Source organism: Thalassophryne amazonica, chromosome 23, assembly GCF_902500255.1.
Source record: "Thalassophryne amazonica chromosome 23, fThaAma1.1, whole genome shotgun sequence".
Taxonomy (NCBI): domain Eukaryota; kingdom Metazoa; phylum Chordata; class Actinopteri; order Batrachoidiformes; family Batrachoididae; genus Thalassophryne; species Thalassophryne amazonica.
In genome coordinates, this window is record NC_047125.1 from 18565050 (window position 1) to 18585354 (window position 20305).

General features: G+C 42.0%; 1 long non-coding RNA gene across 1 annotated transcript; it reads left to right on the plus strand.

Moving 5' to 3' along the window:
* Nucleotides 1–2724: 2724 nt before the first annotated feature.
* Nucleotides 2725–18466, plus strand: LOC117504676. The gene is made up of 3 exons (XR_004558873.1): nucleotides 2725–2789; nucleotides 14103–14107; nucleotides 18454–18466. It is a non-coding gene; the product is annotated as an uncharacterized LOC117504676 (long non-coding RNA).
* The last annotated feature ends 1839 nt before the right edge of the window (nucleotides 18467–20305 follow it).

Here is a 20305-nt window from a genome sequence, read left to right on the forward strand (position 1 = left end):
TCTGTGGCACAAATATAGGCACTGTTAGAATAAGTGGACAGTTTTCTGCCCCTTACTTCATCTGTTTTAATATCTTATTTACTGGTATCTCAAAAAGGCATGAATGCATTTCAATGAAAATGGATTGGTCGGCTTTGAGTCAGAGATTTTAATAAATGTTCAATCAGATGTGGACTCAGAATCACTTTTAATGACTACTTTGATAATGACTCCCACTGATGTCCATGTCATTTGTTTCTCAAAAAGGCATGAATGATTTTCAATGAAATCTGGCAGAGCGGTTTGCCTTGGGTCAACAGTGTTTAAGTTTTGTTTTAAACAGATGCGAATCCAGAAAAAATTGACTGGCAATTTTTAAAACAACTCTCATTGATGAACATGTTTGTCAAAAAGGCATGAACGGACTTCATTGAATGTTGGTGCAATGGTAGGTCTTAAATGTCCTGAGTGGACTTCAGTAAGATTTGGTGGGAGTTGAGAGTGTTTGCCCTTGGCGTATTAAAATTACAACCAGATGCGGATTGACGAACTTTTAATGACAATTTTTCTGACACCAATTGATTTCCATCTCATCTGGCTCTCAAACAGGCATGAATGGATTTCAGCAAAATTTGGTGTTTTGGTAGACCTTGAGCCAACAGAGTTTATCAGATTTCAACAAGATGCAGATCCTCAATAATTTTTAATGACTATTTTGATCATTTTCCCAGTTGATTTACATGTTATTTATTTTTCAAAAAAAAATCAATGACTTTCAGTTGGTGGTGCAGCAGGCTTTGAGTCATGGATGGGTTGATTAGATTTTCAACTCGATCCAGAATGACTAACATTTTGATAGTATCCCATCCTATGTGTACAAGTAAAATAAAGTTGAAACAAACTCAGAGATGGTACAGCTGCAACTCTATTTGAATTGACCGGGATGGATCGAGATAACATTTAAAACACACGCCCAGAAGCAAATAAGAGCCCTGTTGTTCATATGCATAAGAGGTGCCAAAGCACATGCACACACTCCTTTTGACATTTTGTTTGTTTTGGTCCAATTCAGGCGGCAACCCCACCTGTAGTGATGGCTCCGTTTTGGTTGCTGACTTGTCACACTGTGTGAGAGGCGTCAAGAGAAAGGCCTGAGGCGAAAACTGGCCCTGTTTAGCCCCGCAGTGTGCCCGTTTGTAATTGGCCAAAACACCAGGCGGCCTGTGGCCATTTGTCAGTTTGAATAATTGATAAAGGAAACGGTCACACCAGCAAACATGCTGGCACTTCAAGCCTGCATTTGTATGCAGCCTTTTCCCTCGTTCTCAAACGCGGGTAATTTTCATGTACAATTTTCGTGTGATGTCATGAATTATGCATTCTGTTTGATTCTGATTACCATTTAAGGAAACAAAAAACCTAATATACGATTAGTCTAACTAATCAATTATAAGACTTATAGAAATGACTTAAGATACAGGAAAAGGGAGATTAAATTGTGGAGATAGTAAGTCAAATTAACTGATGCTTGTTAGGGAGGAGAAGACGAGATTCTTGTCTGCAGTTTTCTTGTTCATACAGGCTTCATTAAAAATACGCTTTTCATGTTCTTTAAAAATCATGAGCCATTTAAATATATATATAATATTTAGCAAAGCCAGTGAATACTGTCAATTCTTAAAATCAGTCACAACATCATTCTTTGACATGCCCTTTTCATCTCGCGCAGTCAAGAGAAGGGATAGTTTTGACAATTGCCTTTTATTTCATTGACTTTTCCTCTATTCCTCCTCTCATGTCCTAATTAACTCCCTTTTGTCTCACCATGTTTTCCAAACGAGCACCGCAATTCTCTATCTGGGTGCTATTTTTGTCGCTAATAAATGAAGTTTGACAATGCGCTGCCTCGTAATTAGTTGGGAGAACAATGCAAGGCTGCAGCAGTTTTTTGGGGAGGGGGGTGTCGGTTTGTTGTGGAGCCGGAGAGACGGATAGGGAGAGAGCAAAAAAGATATAGAGATAAAGAAAGAAAGCACAGCGAGGATTCTGCAACTCCCCACTGAGAGAACATAAGCTGCGTTGCAGGAATGCAGAATTTGCTGCCTGGCTTCCAACGCCAGATTAACGATGGCAAACCGTTGCAGAGCGTGCCACGGCATCGCCGCGAGATCACTGTGCTTGCACAAAGCCTAATCAGGCTGTCACCATGTTTGACGAGGTTGAATGTAGAAATTAATTCGGGAGTGTCACGTTTGAGGGGACATATTATGTCGCTCATAAAATTCGCTATGACCTGACTTCTAGGACCAGACCCAAAGGCAATGGGCATGACTTAACAAATACCATGACCATCATAATAGCCTCAAGGCTTCATAAATCACATGGAAGCAAAAGGCCTATATTGCATGTACTTGCCCGAGCAAGCCAACATTTTTATTTAAACTAATATATTGAAGCATAACTGCAAAATACGATGGTAAACAGTGACAACACGACCGAAATAGAAGGTTCACTGGTCCTTATTTGCATTTAGCAAATCCCAAAATGTCAGAGCTTCAACCTCCAGTGCTTGGGGGGGTTAGCCTAACCCTAACCCAGCAAGAAAGTGCAATTCTTTGAATGGCCACTCAAGGCTGGCTGCAAAAGAGAATGAATCCCCATAGAACCCCATGTTAAAATGTCCAACTTTACATAAGAAATAAACATTTAGAGTCTGAAGCTATTATGGGCAGCTATTATGGGCAGCATAGTGGCTTAGTGATCTGCACTACTGCTTCACAGTGAGAAGGTCATGGGATCAATTTCCACCTGTAGCCTTTCTGTGTGGAAAAAGTTCTCTCCATCTTCGCATGGGTTCACTCCAGGTGCTCCGGCTTCCTCCCTCGTCAAAAGACATGCAGGTTTGGTGGAATGGAAAGTTTATAAAGGTCCAGGGCCCGTATGCTTGGTGCATCTCAAACTTCTCTCAAAGAGCTCCTAACTTAGCCTAAAATATCCTGTTAAGGACTCCCAGCCTCAGAGGCAAGAGGTGTCTCTCTCTAGGTGAAATTCCTATCTTCATGAGGAGGCGGGGTTGACCCCATTGCTAGGTATGACATGATTCTGTAAGAGCTGTGATTGGTTGTCACGGAAAAGGAAGGGGAAATAAAAAAATAAATGCACTCTGCACTCCTACATATGAATGAACAGTAAAATCAACCAATCATATAACTGCATTAAGAAATGTGTAATCATGAAAATAATTTAATGTCATGATGATGATACTCAGCAAAATTAAATTGGAGCAATCGCTGGGCTGGTCACTAAACCTGTAAATTCTTGTGCTGCAATGCATTATGGGAGTTCTGGGTTTTGGAGTTTTAAATGTTGCTATTGTGGTTCATGTTAGTTTAAAATGCTGTTAGTGCTGTTGATTTATTGTGTTTTTGAAGTTCAATTGGTTTAGTGAGTTAATTGCCACCATGTTGTCACCATAAGTGAAAAGTGTATCATGTATGATGTCCAGTCCCTGTGTTGTTTTATCTGAAAAATAAGAGCGCCTCCTAGTGGCAGAGTGCCAAAAAGACAAAAGCTGTCATTTGTCTTTCATTATTTAACGTAGCTCACCATAAAATGAATTGTTACACAGCTTGAAGATGTTTGAACATCTCATTCACATGCCGATTATCTTCATATAAAAAATGTGTGGGTGTGTGACTTTATTAATAAGTTCAAAGAAAGTACATAATATAATTGTAAATACGTTAAAATTGCATGCATGACACAAGAAAGTGAAAACACTTATTTCCATTGTTGTCCATTTAAAAATCAAATGACAAAATAGAAGTAATAATAAAATAAAATATTAATAAGACTGATAATAATAATAAAAATAATATTAATGTGTGTATATGATAACAAGAACCTAAACAATTTATAAATACATTACGACAGCAAATTAGCATAAAATAATGACGTAGGTCAAGCTGGTACTGTCTCACTGTCATCCTACATACGGAGAATATCTCTGCTTCTTCTCTGTCTTTTCCACCAGCTTGTCTGCTTAAGACACTCTTAGTCTTCTTAAAAGTTCTCCTCATTGCTCTTACCAGTTTGGCACCTTAGGAGCCATCTTAAGGCCTAAAGTGCATACAACTGCGTACAACTTTCATCTAACCAAGGGAAAATTCTAAGAAATGTCTAAGACTTTGAGAAATTCTAAGATTTTTCTTAGAATAACGTCTCTAGGAGCTATTTTTAGCCTTAGGCTGCTTTGTGCATACGAGCTCAGGTCTCCATTATAAAAGATCTCAATCTCAATGGTTAAATAAAGGTTAAATTTTAAAAATTATAACTTTTAACCCATAAATTTAAGAATAATTAGGGGCGTGGTCACTTTAAGTGACACGATGTGTGCCGGATCTAGCTGCTAGCAGAGGCCTATCGCAGTGATTGCTAGCTACTGTGTTCTAGACCATGTTTCTTCTTTCTGAGCATTTTATTCCAGTTATCCTTGTCTGAAGGTCCATCTGAAAGATCTGTGCCACAGTATACCCACTGAGTGAAATTGAAATATATTTTTAATTTGTCTTTCAGTTGGTGGGCTCGAGACTACAGGATCCTCTGATTCCCCATCAGACAGGAAAAATCACTAAGGTCCCTTGGACAAGGTCCTTAATCCACAATTTGCTCCTAGTGTGTAACTGAGTGCCGTGTATGGCAGCACAGTAACATTGCTCTGTTTGTGTGTGGGTATGTATATTCTTGTAAGTATGAATTCTGTTTTAAAGCCATCATTGTGGGGACATTTTGGCTGGTACGCTCAACTTCAAAGGGCTGTTTGTGGGTTAAGACCTGGTTTTTGGGTTATGGTCAGAGTTAAGTTTAGGTTAGGGTTCAACATTTCTCTGGGCTGGTTAAGATTAGGGCCTATAGGATGCATTATAGGTATGAATGTCCTCACAAGTGCATTGGGCAACTGCTTCAGATGGAAAAGTGCTATAAAAATGCAGTTTCTTTGCTAATTAGGTATTGATGTCTTGATGGAATTAGCTCGACTGATGGCACAATGGTTATATAGCAATATAACCATTGCGTTCATTATAAGAATGACCACAGAGCCTGCAAAAATATCCATTTATCAAACAATTTTACTGAGCCTGTTAGCCTTAGCTAGAGTGAAGTAGCCGCGACTCTGGTGGAGTCATGCCGTACCAAGATGGCAACATCGAAAACCAACACCACTGACGCTCTCTTCAGACAACCTATGGGTAACATCATGTAGGATTTGTCCATTATATCAAGCCTTTTCTTCTCCCCGCCTTTCTTTTTCGATGAATCACACAGTATGATGAGGATTTTTGGTTACAAAACCTAATACATGTTTTGAAGACACCTGGAGGCCTACACTGAAATGTTACACTGCATGACCCTTCCAGGAGGTCTGCGCTTCTTTTTACTTCTTTCCTTCCACTGAATTTATGTTGAGAGCGCACATTTGTGCTTTTGATGCACATCAGCATCCACGCCACATTTGCAATTCACAGCAGCCTCCCTCGCACGTTGTCCCAATCTCTGCCTCCTTACACGGTTCTTTTTTTGTTCTCCTCTGTGCATTGTTTTGGCCTGCAGCTATTGTATTTGTTTAGACTGACTGGTGGTTTGGCTTTACCTCCTGGCTGCAGGATGGGTGGGTGGGCGGGGGGGGGGGGGGGTTAGCAGAGAAGGCGGTTCGATGACAGACAGGGTTTGATCATTGTGCTGCCCCCCGCCTACAATAAATATTTCTCTATAATACGACAAATAGGACATTTCCTTTCGTCTCCGTTGCGAGTATTCCCTGACACTCTCATTCCATACGCCTTCGCTTGCTCTCTCGTGTTCCTCTCTCAGGTTTAGCAGTGGCAGTGATTAGGAGGCGTTAGGAAGAATGGCCATGCTGTTCCCACAAGCTCTGTGCTGTCAACACCAGCTTTGGTGAAATGGAATCAGATAGAAGGAAAAAAAAAAAACAAGAGCGCGTGGATGTGTGCGTGCAACAAGGGTGGTCAATTAGAAGCGTAGTCTGCCAGTGGGACACATGACTCTCGCCTACTACTGTAAAGTCAGTTTGCTCTTCAGCTGAACTTTGGCTCACTTGAGCTCAGCGGAGTCGGGCCAGACAGCGATGGGGGGAAGAAAGGCAGAGAAAGTGGTGATTCACAGCGGTGCAATTAAAACGCCCTCGTCCTACGTGCACTCGCACTCACATACATACACCCAAATATTTGGCAACATGTGGAGGGAATGATGTGACACATTGGCACGGGATGGTGATGTAGGGAGGCAGAAACAGGGTTGGCAGATGAAACCAGGACAAAGAGAAGCAGACGTTCCAGTGACATTATCGGCTCCCTGGTGTGATTTTTCTGCCTCTTCTTCTTCTTTAAAAAGACATCTTACTGTGTTGTGATAGCACTAACACCCATGTTGGAATTTACACCATGCATCTGCTGGAAATGAGATGACTACTCAAAACACTGACTTTAACAGTGAATTCAAGGCTCTGTAAAATTGCATAAACAATTAAGCAGGACAAAAACAATTAATGGATCAACCTCTCAAAAGTAACCGTCTATCTGCTGCAGCCACCAAAACATGGATGTTTCCTTGACCTTTTCCACTTGCTAGGATCTTCAACGCTGAACCACCTGTGTGCTAGATCATGGTCCAAAAAAGCTAATGTTCCCTCACAATGAAAGTGATCCACCTCATCCGAGTCTCCTGAACTAAATGTTCCTCTAACACAAAGCCATCCCAGCAACACCCAAGGATCCTCTGAAGAGACCCAGTACCTAATACAAATAGATGTGACCTTCGTCAATGGTGAGCGTCCAACTTTCACAACCTTACAGTTAAATAGGGAGCACCACAAAGTCTTGGACCTTCATCTTGTGGCAACGGTATTGGCATCGCCAAACATCCTCTGTCCAGGGACGTCATGATGTCTTTCAATCTCAAAGGCCGAGAGGATTACAGAAGACTGATGAGGATTAAAAGGTCAGAAATAAGGATCAAAGCTCAGCCTTCTGGATCAAAGTCAGAATGACATGATACCAATATTGGAACAGTCAGTATCTGCTAATACCAATACAATCTGATATCCTTTCCCGGTCTTAACTCATCTGTTCATAAATACATTTGTCTGGATGTACAGTACTTTTCTAACAAATTCCACCTCCTTAAAAGGAATACAACAGAATATGTGATACAATGAGATGTTTGTGCAATAGGAGACTCAGATCAGGTTTTGTTTGTTGTCGTTTTCAATATCCAGTCTCACATTTTTGGCCACTATCAGACAGATATGATTGACGCACACTGACATCAAAGGTCAACAATCAGGAACAAGAAAGGAAACGGTCAATGGACTCCATGGAAATAGAGGATTGTTGGCCATTGGGGTTAGGTGTTGAGCATGACACTGGATGATCCTCAGCAAGGTCCATAATCTCCCAGCTGCTCCCCAGTGGAGCACCTTGCATGGCAGGACCCTGACAATGGTGTGTGTGTGTGTGTATGTGCGCGAGTGAGAGAGAGAGAATGAGAAGCATCATTGTAAAGCACTTTGAGCTTCTGATTCAGACTTAAAACAGTATATAAATGCAGTCCATTGGCTGTTGTACAAACACTCAGAGTGTAATTGTAGTTATTACAGCTGTGGCAGGTTCTGAAATAAAACGTATAAAAAGAAAAAGGCAAACACTTGGTTGTGTTTCATTTATTGATATTGCTCCATTTCGTGTCACATTATTTGCCTTTCAACAAGGCACGCTGTAATGTCTGTGTGAAGATGACTTGCAGATTCTACACATCCTGCTAGCTGATCCAGCTGGCTCGGCATTCCCACACAGTGGAATTAGCTGAATGTAAGCGAGCCAACGGGGCACGTTTACTACATATTCTCATTTGCAGTAGAAATGCATCATGTCTTCTTCAAGAAGTCAGGGTGGGTCATGAGAATATCAAAGAGGCTGACATTTACAGGGGAGAAGTGTCTTCGGCGTTGACTTAATCACAGTGTTCACCACTTTGAGATGCAAGCCGACAAATACAATGCACCTACTTTTGCAGGCATGAGATGCACGGTGAAGGAAGAAACTCAGAAAGGAATAAAGAAAATGAAGGCAGAGGGATTCCGCCCTGCTGAGTGAGTGGATTGTCGAAGCAGGACGGGAAGCGTGGCAATGCCATGAACGACTGAAAGCCTGGTGAAGGCTATGTGATCCACAGATGAGAAGAGACAGAATAAGAGGGAGTCAGAGAGATAACAGATTGCAAGAGGAAGGGAGGACTGAATACTCACTGCAAATATCATCCCAGCAGGAAGGCTTCAAGTTGCAATGGATAATATGACGAATATACTATAGTTAGGAGCCTGAGCTTGCCATCTTAATTTAAAGCCCGGCTATCGCCTTCTCCTGTGAGCCAACTCTCAAGTCAACCAAATTCCCTTTTTCTCTTGCCTGAAACTTAAAATGTAAAAATATCATTGAATAGCTGTGGATTCTCACATTTGCTCTAATGCATATCTGAAAGGTGCATTTTGAAAGCAATCCACCTGTTCTTCTGTGACTTATAGGTTTATCCGCTAATTGGTACTTATGGGAAAATCCCGCTTACTAAAATGCACATACGAGGTCTGTCCATAAAGTATAGGTCCTTTTTATTTTTTTCAAAAACTATATGGATTTCATTCATATGTTTTTACGTCAGACATGCTTGAACCCTCATGCGCACGCTTGAGTTTTTCCATGCCTGTCGGTGACGTCATTCGCCTGTGAGCACTCCTTGTGGGAGGAGTCGTCCAGCCCCTCGTCGGAATTCCTTTGTCTGAGAAGTTGCTGAGAGACTGGCGCTTTGTTTGATCAAAATTTTTTCTAAACCTGTGAGACACATCGAAGTGGACATGGTTCGAAAAATTAAGCTGGTTTTCAGTGAAAATTTTAACGGCTGATGAGAGATTTTGAGGTGACACTGTCGCTTTAAGGACTTCCCACAGTGCGAGACGTCGCACAGCGCTCTCAGGCGGCGTCATCAGCCTGTTTCAAGCTGAAAACCTCCACATTTCAGCCTCTATTGATCCAGGACGTCGTGAGAGAACAGAGAAGTTTCAGAAGAAGTCGGTTTCAGCATTTTATCCGGATATTCCACTGTTAAAGGAGATTTTTTTAATGAAAGACGTGCGGACGGGTCCGCGCGTCGGCTCGCAGCCGCCGCGACGCTCCGCCACAGGAAAAACACCTCTGTTGGAAGCCTTAAGGACAAGTTGGAACATGTCCAGCTGTTAAACAATTTCTCATATACTCACTCCACTGAAAGCCATCAAAAGCCGCCTGGATTTTACAAATGGTTATCAACACGGAGGTGTTTTTCCTGTGCCGCCGCTCCGCGCCGGCTGCGTCCCGACGCGCGGACTCGTCCGCACGTCTTTCATTAAAAAAATCTCCTTTAACAGTGGAATATCCGGATAAAATGCTGAAACCGACTTCTTCTGAAACTTCTCTGTTCTCTCACGACGTCCTGGATCAATAGATCCTGAAATGTGGAGGTTTTCAGCTTGAAACAGGCTGATGACGCCGCCTGAGAGCGCAGCGCGATGTCTCGCACCGTGGGAAGTCCTTAAAGCGACAGTGTCACCTCAAAATCTCTCATCAGCCGTTAAAATTTTCACTGAAAACCAGCTTAATTTTTCGAACCATGTCCACTTCGATGTGTCTCACAGGTTTAGAAAAAATTTTGATCAAACAAAGCGCCAGTCTCTCAGCAACTTCTCAGACAAAGGAATTCCGATGAGGGGCTGGACGACTCCTCCCACAAGGAGTGCTCACAGGCGAATGACGTCACCGACAGGCGTGGAAAAACTCACGCATGCGCATGAGGGTTCATGCATGTCAGACGTAAAAACATATGAATGAAATCCATATAGTTTTTGAAAAAAATAAAAAGGACCTATACTTTATGGACAGCCCTCGTATATATAAGTAAACACACTTAGAAAATGGATTGACCTCAGTCATGTGGCTTGGGGCCCTACATTAAGGTGTCTCACACTCTCTCCATGGCAGACTGTCAAAACGCGAATGGTCAGAGTAAGACTCATGCCCTACTTTGCTCGATTCTATTGGGAACGAGGGGCTCTTTAGAATTATTTTACTGAATAAGAGAACTCGATGTGGATCAGGACCCTATCACTGCAGCCCTGGAAGCTTGACACTGCCTATCAATCAAAAGCACATTTGTGTTATTATTCTGGGTTGAGTTGTTTTGTGGTTTATGAGTGGAACTAATTTTGAGCCTAGAGGGACTCCATGTATTCATCTCTTTGGGAAGCTGTATGAAAACTTGTCAAGCTACAGAAATACTAAAATAACAAAATTCAAGGTTGTGGTTTGTTGATTTTTAACTGACACAAACACATTTGAAACATGGAATGATAACAGTAATATCACCAATCTAAGTAATTGGTGATGAAATCAAATTAATTTTAGTTGCTGTAGCAGTCTGCTCTGGCAGTAACCTACAAAGAAAACAATTCATCCTGCTACCTCTGTCCACAGTTTCACTCCCCCGCCCAAAGGTTGGTCTATTTGTACTGGCCTTAAATGTATATTTCAAATGTTTTGTGATGCCAAAGCTACATGCATGTCAGTTTACAGGTATGTCAGACTCCATTCCAAGATGCACAAAAGCACACAGGTTCACGCATCACAAGTGCACCCAGCCATGAATCATTTAAATCACGAATCTTCTCCCAGATATGCTTCAAATAAAAACCGCCCACCTGAGTCCAGCAGCATGTAGATCAATCATATATCACAAGAAGGGAAGAGTGGGATATCTGAAAGAGGAGCAGTGGGAGAACAGAGGCCTTCTCGAACTTAAGCACCCGGCGGTGCAGAACCCTCAACCTGATTTTGGCATATGGGGAGATGATGCATTGAATGGGCATGAAACAGAAGGTGTTTGTATGTGAGTAGCCAATGTGCTGTAAGTTGGGTATGTGATGTTTTACCGATCATTACTTCTCAACAGCACGGCAATATATGGATATCTGTGGAAAGTTTACCCATCTCCAGCATGACAGTTCACAATGCCGCCATCATGAGTGCAATCCAACAATGTACAACCAATCCTTGCTTATATTCTGGTGATGTTCATTCCAGAGAGAGCTTAAATATTAAAGTCCTTCACCTTCAGTTTTTGGAGAAATAAGGTGATGCCGCATCCAGTTTGTGCCATAACTGGAACAACTGAGCTAAATGCACTTTAAAAAAAAAGGTTTTTTCATTCATTAAAAAACTTTTTGCAGTTAAATGTCACATATCCTACAACATCAAAAACACTTAAACTGAAATAACCATTTTTGAAAAAAAAAACCAACCTGAAATACAATCCTCTGTTTGCTTAAATATTTTAGTATTTTTAATCATTGTCAAACTGGAAAATGTCTAAATTTTATGCCACCTAATTTGCTGTCAGTTGGTACAAAATACCATAAAACCGTTGTTCCCACATATATCATTTTTGAAGACGATGCCACCACAGCTATCAAATCACGGCAGGTCCTGGGCCTTGGTGGTGTCTTAGTCACAAACCGTCTTGATAAGACTTATGTTTAAAACTGACATGAAAATTTTACAAGTTGTGGTGGTTACAAAGAAAACCTGCACCCTCAGGAGACAGCTTTTTTAGAGCTTTAATTTCATTCAATATTGATTAAACTCTCAGGCCTGTAGGCAGGATCTGAAATGGGGGGGGGGGGGGGGGGGGTTCTTCTTTGGTGAAACTGGACATTAGTTGACAAGAGGGTCTGGGGTCCACTGAAGGCCCCCAGAAAATTTGGGGGTTTTAATGTCCAGGGATGCATTCCTGACAGTTTTTTGTTTTTATGACTATTTTCTCACCCCGATCCCCTCAGTTTAGTTGTAATGCTTAATGTGTGTTGTATTTGTATTTTCTTTTGCACATTTTCATCTTTTCTTTGCCATTCACCAAAAGTAATATCACAACCTACATGTTTATTTGATAAGATGACTAACCACAGGAGTCGTAATCACTTTCATATTTTTGGCTTCCCTCATCCAAACTGACCTGATTTTAAAGCGAGAACCCCAAACACACCCAATAATGCTCAAGATGAGGCACTACACTAAAAAAAGGTTTTGCTTCACATCCCGCTTTAGTTACGCCCCATTTACACGGATGTGCGATCGAAAAAGGGCCTCTGCTAGCCATTACTCTCACAGGTTCTCGACAGAGTTGCAGGCTGGTCACAGTGGGGTTGGGACAAAAATCCCTCCAGGTCCGCATCACTCTCCATCAGTCTCCAACAAGTGCGCGAGTGTATTGAACTGTTTAAAGCACTTGCAGCAGTGTGACTGGTTAAAGGATACATGGGTCTCATAATCAGTCTCGTTAACTCTCACAGGTTTCAACCCACTCCCAACCTGATCCCATTGGTCGTAATTGACTCTCAACTGACTCTGCATGGGTCATCATGGACATTATCACATATTTCACTTGCACAATTCAGTCGCAATGCAAGCTTGGTGTAAACACAAATAACAGACCAAACCGGAGACCAGCCAAGACTTGTGAGACTTGACAACAGGTCATAGTCTTGTAGATCTTATATGGGTCTCAGTCCGGTGTAAATGGGGCATTATGCAGAAAAGTTAAATAAAGTAAACTTATTTTAATAATGCTCATCAATTAAACTTAGTCCAGTTCTGGACTAAGTTTAATAGTAAAACTTAGGCCAAGAGTAATATTGATTGAAATATTTTGGTTGTTAAAATGATTACTGTAAGTAGTTGTAATATGAAAAATATCTTCCAAGTGGACCTTTAATCAAGGGGTGTTGTGGAGGGCAAGTCTCCCCACAACACCCTCCCTCCATCTGGAAGCACCCCTGATTTGCAGTCTCTGAGAAGGAGCAATCAAAAATGTGCATATTTATGTGGAAACGGCATCCTGATTGAGAGGTAAGAAGGTTTTATCAGTGCATTGTATGTCATGCCATCCTCAAAAAGAGATTTTAGGCATATTTTGGATTTTGTTAAAAAGCGTTGGTGTTTGTCGTTATAACGTGTCACAGGTTCTGCAGCTGCATTTTTAGGTTAACCACAGTGAGGACACGCAGAGACACTCAGAGTAGACTTGGAAAGAAAAGAAAAGTTTATAGATATGTTTGTAAAACTCTGCTCTTTGCTCGCTGTGTCGGTCGTCACCGTGCTGTGACACTCATACACACCTCTACCTCCTCGTCCTGCAGACAAGACAGAGAAATGAGAGGGACAGACACAGGGGCTCACTACCAAGAGAAACAACAAAAACAAAACAGAGATGTTGTTCTCGAAATCTATTTTTGAACATTTTGAACGTGGGGAATTTTATATCTTGCATTCAGCCTTGATTTTGCATCAATGTGAACGCTGCGTTTTGACAGCCCAATTGACAAAAATCTGTCACAGCGACAGAGAACTTTAATGGCCACTTCACACATAGTGCGAAGTTTGGATGAAAATGGCGAAACAGTTCTAAATTAGTGCATGAAACATCGCACACAAAACATTGCACCAACAGGCAGGCGTGCACAAACCCGGTGCGAGAGTTCGTGCATGCACCGGTGTGCATCGAGCAGTGCAAGGTGCACCACATGGCGCCACTTAGGTGAAATGATTAAAAAAAAAAAAAAAAACACACACCACCCGGGACGCAAACTCACACCTTTCAAAATCTCTGATCCCCAGTCAGGCTTTACCATTGACCTACGGAGCTGCGGGAAGCTGCCTCATATCAGGAAGGCCATGAAAGTATTACAAAAAAAAAAAAAAATGTGGACGGCGCCGCAGCACATACACCGCGTCACGTGGAACAGAGCTCACGTGGGAGACGTGACGGAGAGATCGGCCGCTGTATGTTCTGATCTGACCATTTCAACCTGGGGCATTGTCAGTGTCCGCACCCTCCACGTGCTCACTTGCTGCAGCTTGTCGCCACCGTGGTGATATATGTTTTTATTTATGTCCACATAAATATAGCAATCAGACATACATGCCTCACAGTGGACAGGTGTTAGTCTATAACTGTCCAAACAGTAGGTGTTGTGTAGCTGCAATGCCCACACATTGGCCACACATTTTCTAAGTGCCATGTGAGCGGTGTTAGGTGTTCATGCGTGTCACCTGGAATTTGGCCGGCACCTGCCATGAGAGGGTACAATGGGTTCGCACACTTTCTCTTTCAGGCGCTTGCGTGCGCAAATAGTTGTAGCAACATGTGTATGAGGCGTTGGTGGCAGGGACAACATTACACAGTTTGCACGCGATTGCTGCATCATGCGGACAAAGTGTGCACTTCGGCCAAACTTTGCACTATGTGTAAGGGGTCCTAATCCCTGTGTCATCTTGAATTCAGTCCTGGCTATTCTTCAATGTTCAACTCAAGTTGTGTTGGAAGACCATGCAGGACTGTACCATGATAGTGTCTTTTTTATGGAATTGCACTTGATTATGTTGGTTCCTTGTTCAATCACAGTGAATTGTCTTTTATGCCGCAATAAGATCAAGGTGTTGTCTTGAATAAGTCTTGTTATTTGGCAGGGGTTGTTAGCATGGTCAAGATTCACAAAAACTGTCAGAGACATGGAGTATTCTTGGACAATCGTCATCAAATTGTTCATGTGAAAATGGGGCTTTAATTCTGAGTACTTTACTTCCCATTGAGATGGAAATTGGTCAGAAACACCCCTTGATCATACAGGGACATGGTCCATACATTTAAATACTGAAATTAGTTGCTCAGCAGTTGGCATTACCTTTCAACTTGCACACATGTAAAGACTCAACTACAAGTCTCTCCCATTAAAAAAATACCTACTTTCTAATTCTTGCCAGAGAGAGTGAGACAGAGGAGATGAGATAAGGTAAGTGTATCAGCTTGGTTTGGCCTCCATTTAAAAGTGGTGTTATGCAGAAAAAGGAAGGAAAAACAGAGCAGGGCTATCATAATGCAAGCTTGTTGCAGGTTAGCAAAGGACACTCGGTGACAACAACCTCTTTCCCAGGCCTGGAGGCGACAGAGCGATAACGTGGTGAAAGACAGAAAGCGAAAAGCATGAGTCAAAGGAAAATAGCGGCAGATATATGCGCTGACCAGGTGCAATGAATATTTTCCCCATGAATATTTTAGTTATAAGTGCATGTATTTCGGAACAAACCCGTTGTTAATGATGCAGAAAGTTCAGATTAATCTCAGTCTTCTTGTCAAACATATTGGCAGGAACTCTGCTGAGCCATCAATTACGAATTCCCTCCTCACCAGACACTACAGACACACGCAGAGTTCCATTTCCCTCATAAACAGTATGCCATCTTTCCTCTTTGACTCTGGCACTTAGCCCCTCCAGATTTGCAAATGGCCTGCGCTTCCTGAAGAGAATCAGTCTCTGTTCTCGGGATAACTGAGAAGCAGGGGTAGCGTTCCTTCAAAAAGCCAACTCTCGACTGCTTGTAATCTATAAAACTGCTGGGCAGAATCAATCTGGGTCCCGAGACAGAACAAGAATCAGTCTTCCCCTTCATAGCAAGGCTCTGTGTACCCTTATTGTTTGATGGATGCGGAGGGGGCAAGCTTTAATCCTGGACTAAAACAGAAAAAAATAAAGATCAAACTAAAACTAAAACTAAAGCAAAGACCAGCATTTTTGTGAATTTGTACATGTGTGGAAAGAAAACCACAAAGATGCTCTGACAAAGAGGTTGATTTAGTTACTTGCGTAGGTTTAGGAAACCCGTTTTCACCTTCATAGATAAGCGTCCCAGACAATCAAGGCCTTGAACTGTGATAAACCAGCATGTCAAGATCACAGTTGCCCACAAATGTGATATAGTTTGATGATGTAATGTCTCCAATTTCTACCATGTGGTGTCTGCAAAAACAAAAAAACTTAACACCGTAGCACAGCTGTAGTATAACAACATGGGTAGTTCCTGAAAAACCTCACTGTGGTGTTGCACCATGTAAAACGTCGTTATAGACTCCACAAAAATTCAAAGAAATGTCAAAGTATGTAAAATATCACAAGGGGGAAAAAAAATGAATGTTTGAACATGTTGAAAATCCTGCTGTGGTTAAACAAGAGCATGGCACAATGATGGATTTCACAGATCAACAGGAACGGCCCCGATCCCTTTTGTATTGTTGATTTTTTTAACCTGATAACTTGATCTTGGTTTCCAATTGTTCATCTGCAATGATCTTCTTTTTTTTAATCTTGATCACTCATCTTTGATCCACACCTCAGATCTGAATTGATCCTGCAAAATTGATATTTTATCCTGATCTATATTAACCTCGCCATGAAGGTTCTGGTTTCACTGGCATTCATCTATGTGACTTACTTTGATCCTCTAATCAGGATCAAAGGAATCACGATCCTTATGTTTGATCCGGACTGCTGATGAAATAAGCAATCTTTACAGGATCAAAGTAATCAAGATGAAACATTAAAGGCATGATCCGCCCCTTGTCCCAGATCCACACCTAGACAGTTTTCAGACCCAAGGCCTCTATCTCCAACAAATTTCAATTAAATTCACTGATGTGCTTTTGGGATACCCTCTTGAAAAACCAAATAACTAAAAGATAGACAAACCCCAAAGAAAACAAAGAAAATATGCCCTCCTTAATTGAAGTTGTGAAGCTCTAAGTTGCACATGATGGATTTTGGGGGCTGACACAGATATTAGAGAGTAAAAAAATTAACACTACTGATATACACTACACACTCTCCAAACTTTTATATACTGTTATATGCATAAAAAGGCAATTAATCCTCACATTTCATTATCAAAACCCTATGACAACAAAATATAATTAAACCCTGATGTTTTCAAGTTTAAACATGAACTTTATCATAAATAACTGTAAACATAACCAACAACCAACCACTGTATGTCATGCTACCTTCACTCAAATTGACTATCACCATTTCTCATTGCTCAGTATTTGTATGAAACAGACTTTGTCTATTTTGGCCCTGCCTAAATGGCTTCATAGCGATCAGTTGTCTCTTGTCACTGTAAAACGCCCACTGACTGAACATGAATGTAACCAAAAGGGTGATGGGGGTCCCAGCCATGTCTGACAACATTGTAAACAATCAGTCAAGACACCCGAGGCTGGACAAACTATGCAATACCACCTTTCCCAACAGCCAAGGTGTTTTGTCTGCATTGTTTATTTTGTAAAATATAAGTTTTCATAAAATGTTCTTTAAAGGCTCAACAGTATTGACCAACTGACATCAGTCAGGCTCGAGTTATAAGAGCATCTTATATGTATTGGTTGTATAAATCCAGCCTTATTTTCAAATTTCCTTCTTCTTAATTAATAAAATCAATTCACTGTTACACATAATTACTTAAATGTGCCAGGCCCCTAGGAGCCCATCATTTGTTTAAGAAAAAGGGGGCCCCTGTGGTGGCATTGATGCTGAAGTCAATGAAGGTGACAGCACCAACCCCGCCTGGTACTTTGCCCAGCTTCTCTGGGGAGCACATGTGGCATGCACCCGTGCAGGGATACATATCCATGCCAGCGAGCAATCCTCCCTCTGCCTTTGCCCTAAAATATGCCCCTTTAAAACGAGCACACCTGCCAAAATGCCCTCATGCACAACGGCCCGTGCAACCTTTAGAAAACCCCACTGTAATCTCTCAGCTCACCCAGGAGGGCAGTAAATGAGGAAAATATACATTTTAATTGAGCTACTTAGAGCACCTTATGCCCTTGCACAGGCACAATAACTGGAACGTCTATATGCACAGAGTGTACAATGTTCCGGATCATCTATCTCAGCTGCCTATGAAGCTACCTTGCCCGAAGGTGAAACTACGCACTGCAATGCTTTGCTATGGCAGCAGGGCGACTGACACTTCAAGTCACCCTTCCAGTCCTATTTTGACTTCTCTCACCATTTCGCCTCCTCTAAAAACTTCCCTTCCTCCTTCATGCTGCTACAAATAAAAAGCGAAAAGGGCTTAAGGGTGGCCGAGTGGCTGATTTTTTTTTCCCGCCTACACGCTCCTTCCCATTTCCTCTAAAGTTACGGTCCCCAAAAATGGGCTTTAATGGGAAACTGAGGACAAGGTAAATGGGGACTTTATCTGGCCATCAGTTTGGCAGTGAGAACTGCTGCCGAATGGGCTTTGAAATCTCCTCAAGGCAACTCTAAGGCGGAGAGAGGAAAGGCAAGCAAGGTGGGGTTAAAAGTTGGAAAGAGAGAGTGATAAGTACAATACAAGGGATAGCAGGAGGATGGTGAGGAAGATACTGTGAGTGATGGAAGCCAAGAGTAGCTGAAAATGACCGCATGATCACAGTGTATGTGGGAAGAGGTGGAGATATGATCCATCAGTGAAGACTAGATGAGGTTAGGGTTGGATTAAGCTGTATGGAGATTAGACAGCGCCGTGGGGAGAGTTTCACGCCGACAGCAGCTGTTGCCCAGGGTGCCAACCACTTTAGACTCTTCTGTGTGGATATTACTGACAACTTAATGTCAGTGCAGCTGTAAATATTCGCAACTTTTGAATAATTTAAGTAATACATAGTGCTTCTTGATTATATAGACTGGGTACTCAAAAGGGAAGGACATGTTGTATGTGGGTTGCTACCATTATGGTAATCTATCACCTTCAGCAAGAAGGTTCTGTTTTAATCCATCTCTGCTGGTTTCTTAGCTGTGCCAAGTAAGTGAAAAGTAATGAAGTAAAAAAAATTTTGGAGTAATATGATACAGTTGTAGATACAGACATCCATGGATCAATTTCAACATTATAAAACTTTCAAAGGCACAAGGCACTTGTTAGACTGGTCTTGGAAATGTTAATTTTGTGAGGTAAAAGCAACATCAACATGTTGGATCATGGTGTGGCTAATGTAAGGCAACCAGAGGCAATGACAATGTGTTGCAACACAGCAGCATAATAGGGTTTTATTTATGTTATGGGGTAACATACGAGGTCTGTCCATAAAGTATCGTACCTTTTAATTTTTTTTTTTTTAAACTATATGGATTTGATTCATGTGTTTTCATCTCAGACAAGCTTGAACCCTCGTGCGCATGCGTGAGTTTTTCCACGCCTGTCGGTGACGTCATTCGCCTGTGAGCACGCCTTGTGGAAGGAGTGGTCCCGCCCCGTCGTCAGATTTTCATTGTCTGGAAATGCTGGAATGATTTGGGGTTTTTTTCCATCAGAATTTTTTCAGAAGCTGTTAGAGACTGGCACCTGGAAACCATTCAAAAAATTTATCTGGCTTTCGGTGAAAATTTTACGGGCTTCACAGAGAATAAGGACTGTTACTACAGCTTTCAGGACGGCCCACAATGGCGCTCGGTGCGCCACGCTCCGAGCCGCGAAGACAGGCACGAATCACTGGATTATTTCTAAACGGATGGCTGTGTGGAGCTGGGACTGTCGTGTGCACTTTCTTTTCGGCGTGTCAGAGCACAAGTTGCGACATGCCTATCTCGGCTTTCAATGCTTACCAGTTGAGTGAGTTATAAGTGAAATTGTGGAGAGCTGGGCATGTCTGAACTTGTCCTCTGACATGCCGAAACGGAGGCGTTCTTTGTCTCGCTCGAACAGCGAATCGGTCGTGACGCACAAAGCCTCCGCGCGGCTTTCCACAACAAAATCTCTTGTTAAAAGTGAAATCTGCCAGAAAATTGTGATAACCAGAGAAAGTGCACACGACGGTCCCAGCTCCACACAGCCATCCGTTTAGAAATAATCCGGTGGTTCGTGCCTGTCGTCGCAGCTCGGAGCGCGGCGCGCCGAGCGCCATTGTGGGCCGTCCTTAAAGCTGTATTAACAGTCCTTATTCTCTGTGAAGCCCGTAAAATTTTCACCGAAAGCCAGATAAATTTTTCAAATGGTTTCCAGGTGCCAGTCTCTAACAGCTTCTGAAAAAATTCTGATGGAAAAAAAACCCAAATCATTCCACCATTTCCAGACAATGAAAATCCGACGACGGGGCGGGACCACTCCTTCTACAAGGTGTGCTCACAGGCGAATGACGTCACCGACAGGCGTTGAAAAACTCACGCATGCGCGCGAGGGTTCAAGCTTGTCTGACGTGAAAACATATGAATCAAATCCATATAGTTTAAAAAAAAAATAAAAATGTACAATACTTTATGGACAGACCTCGTATGTCATAGAATCCAATGGAACGTTGACCTTGCTTCAACTTTACTATGGACATCAAGCATTCACCACAGTCAAAACTATTCCAT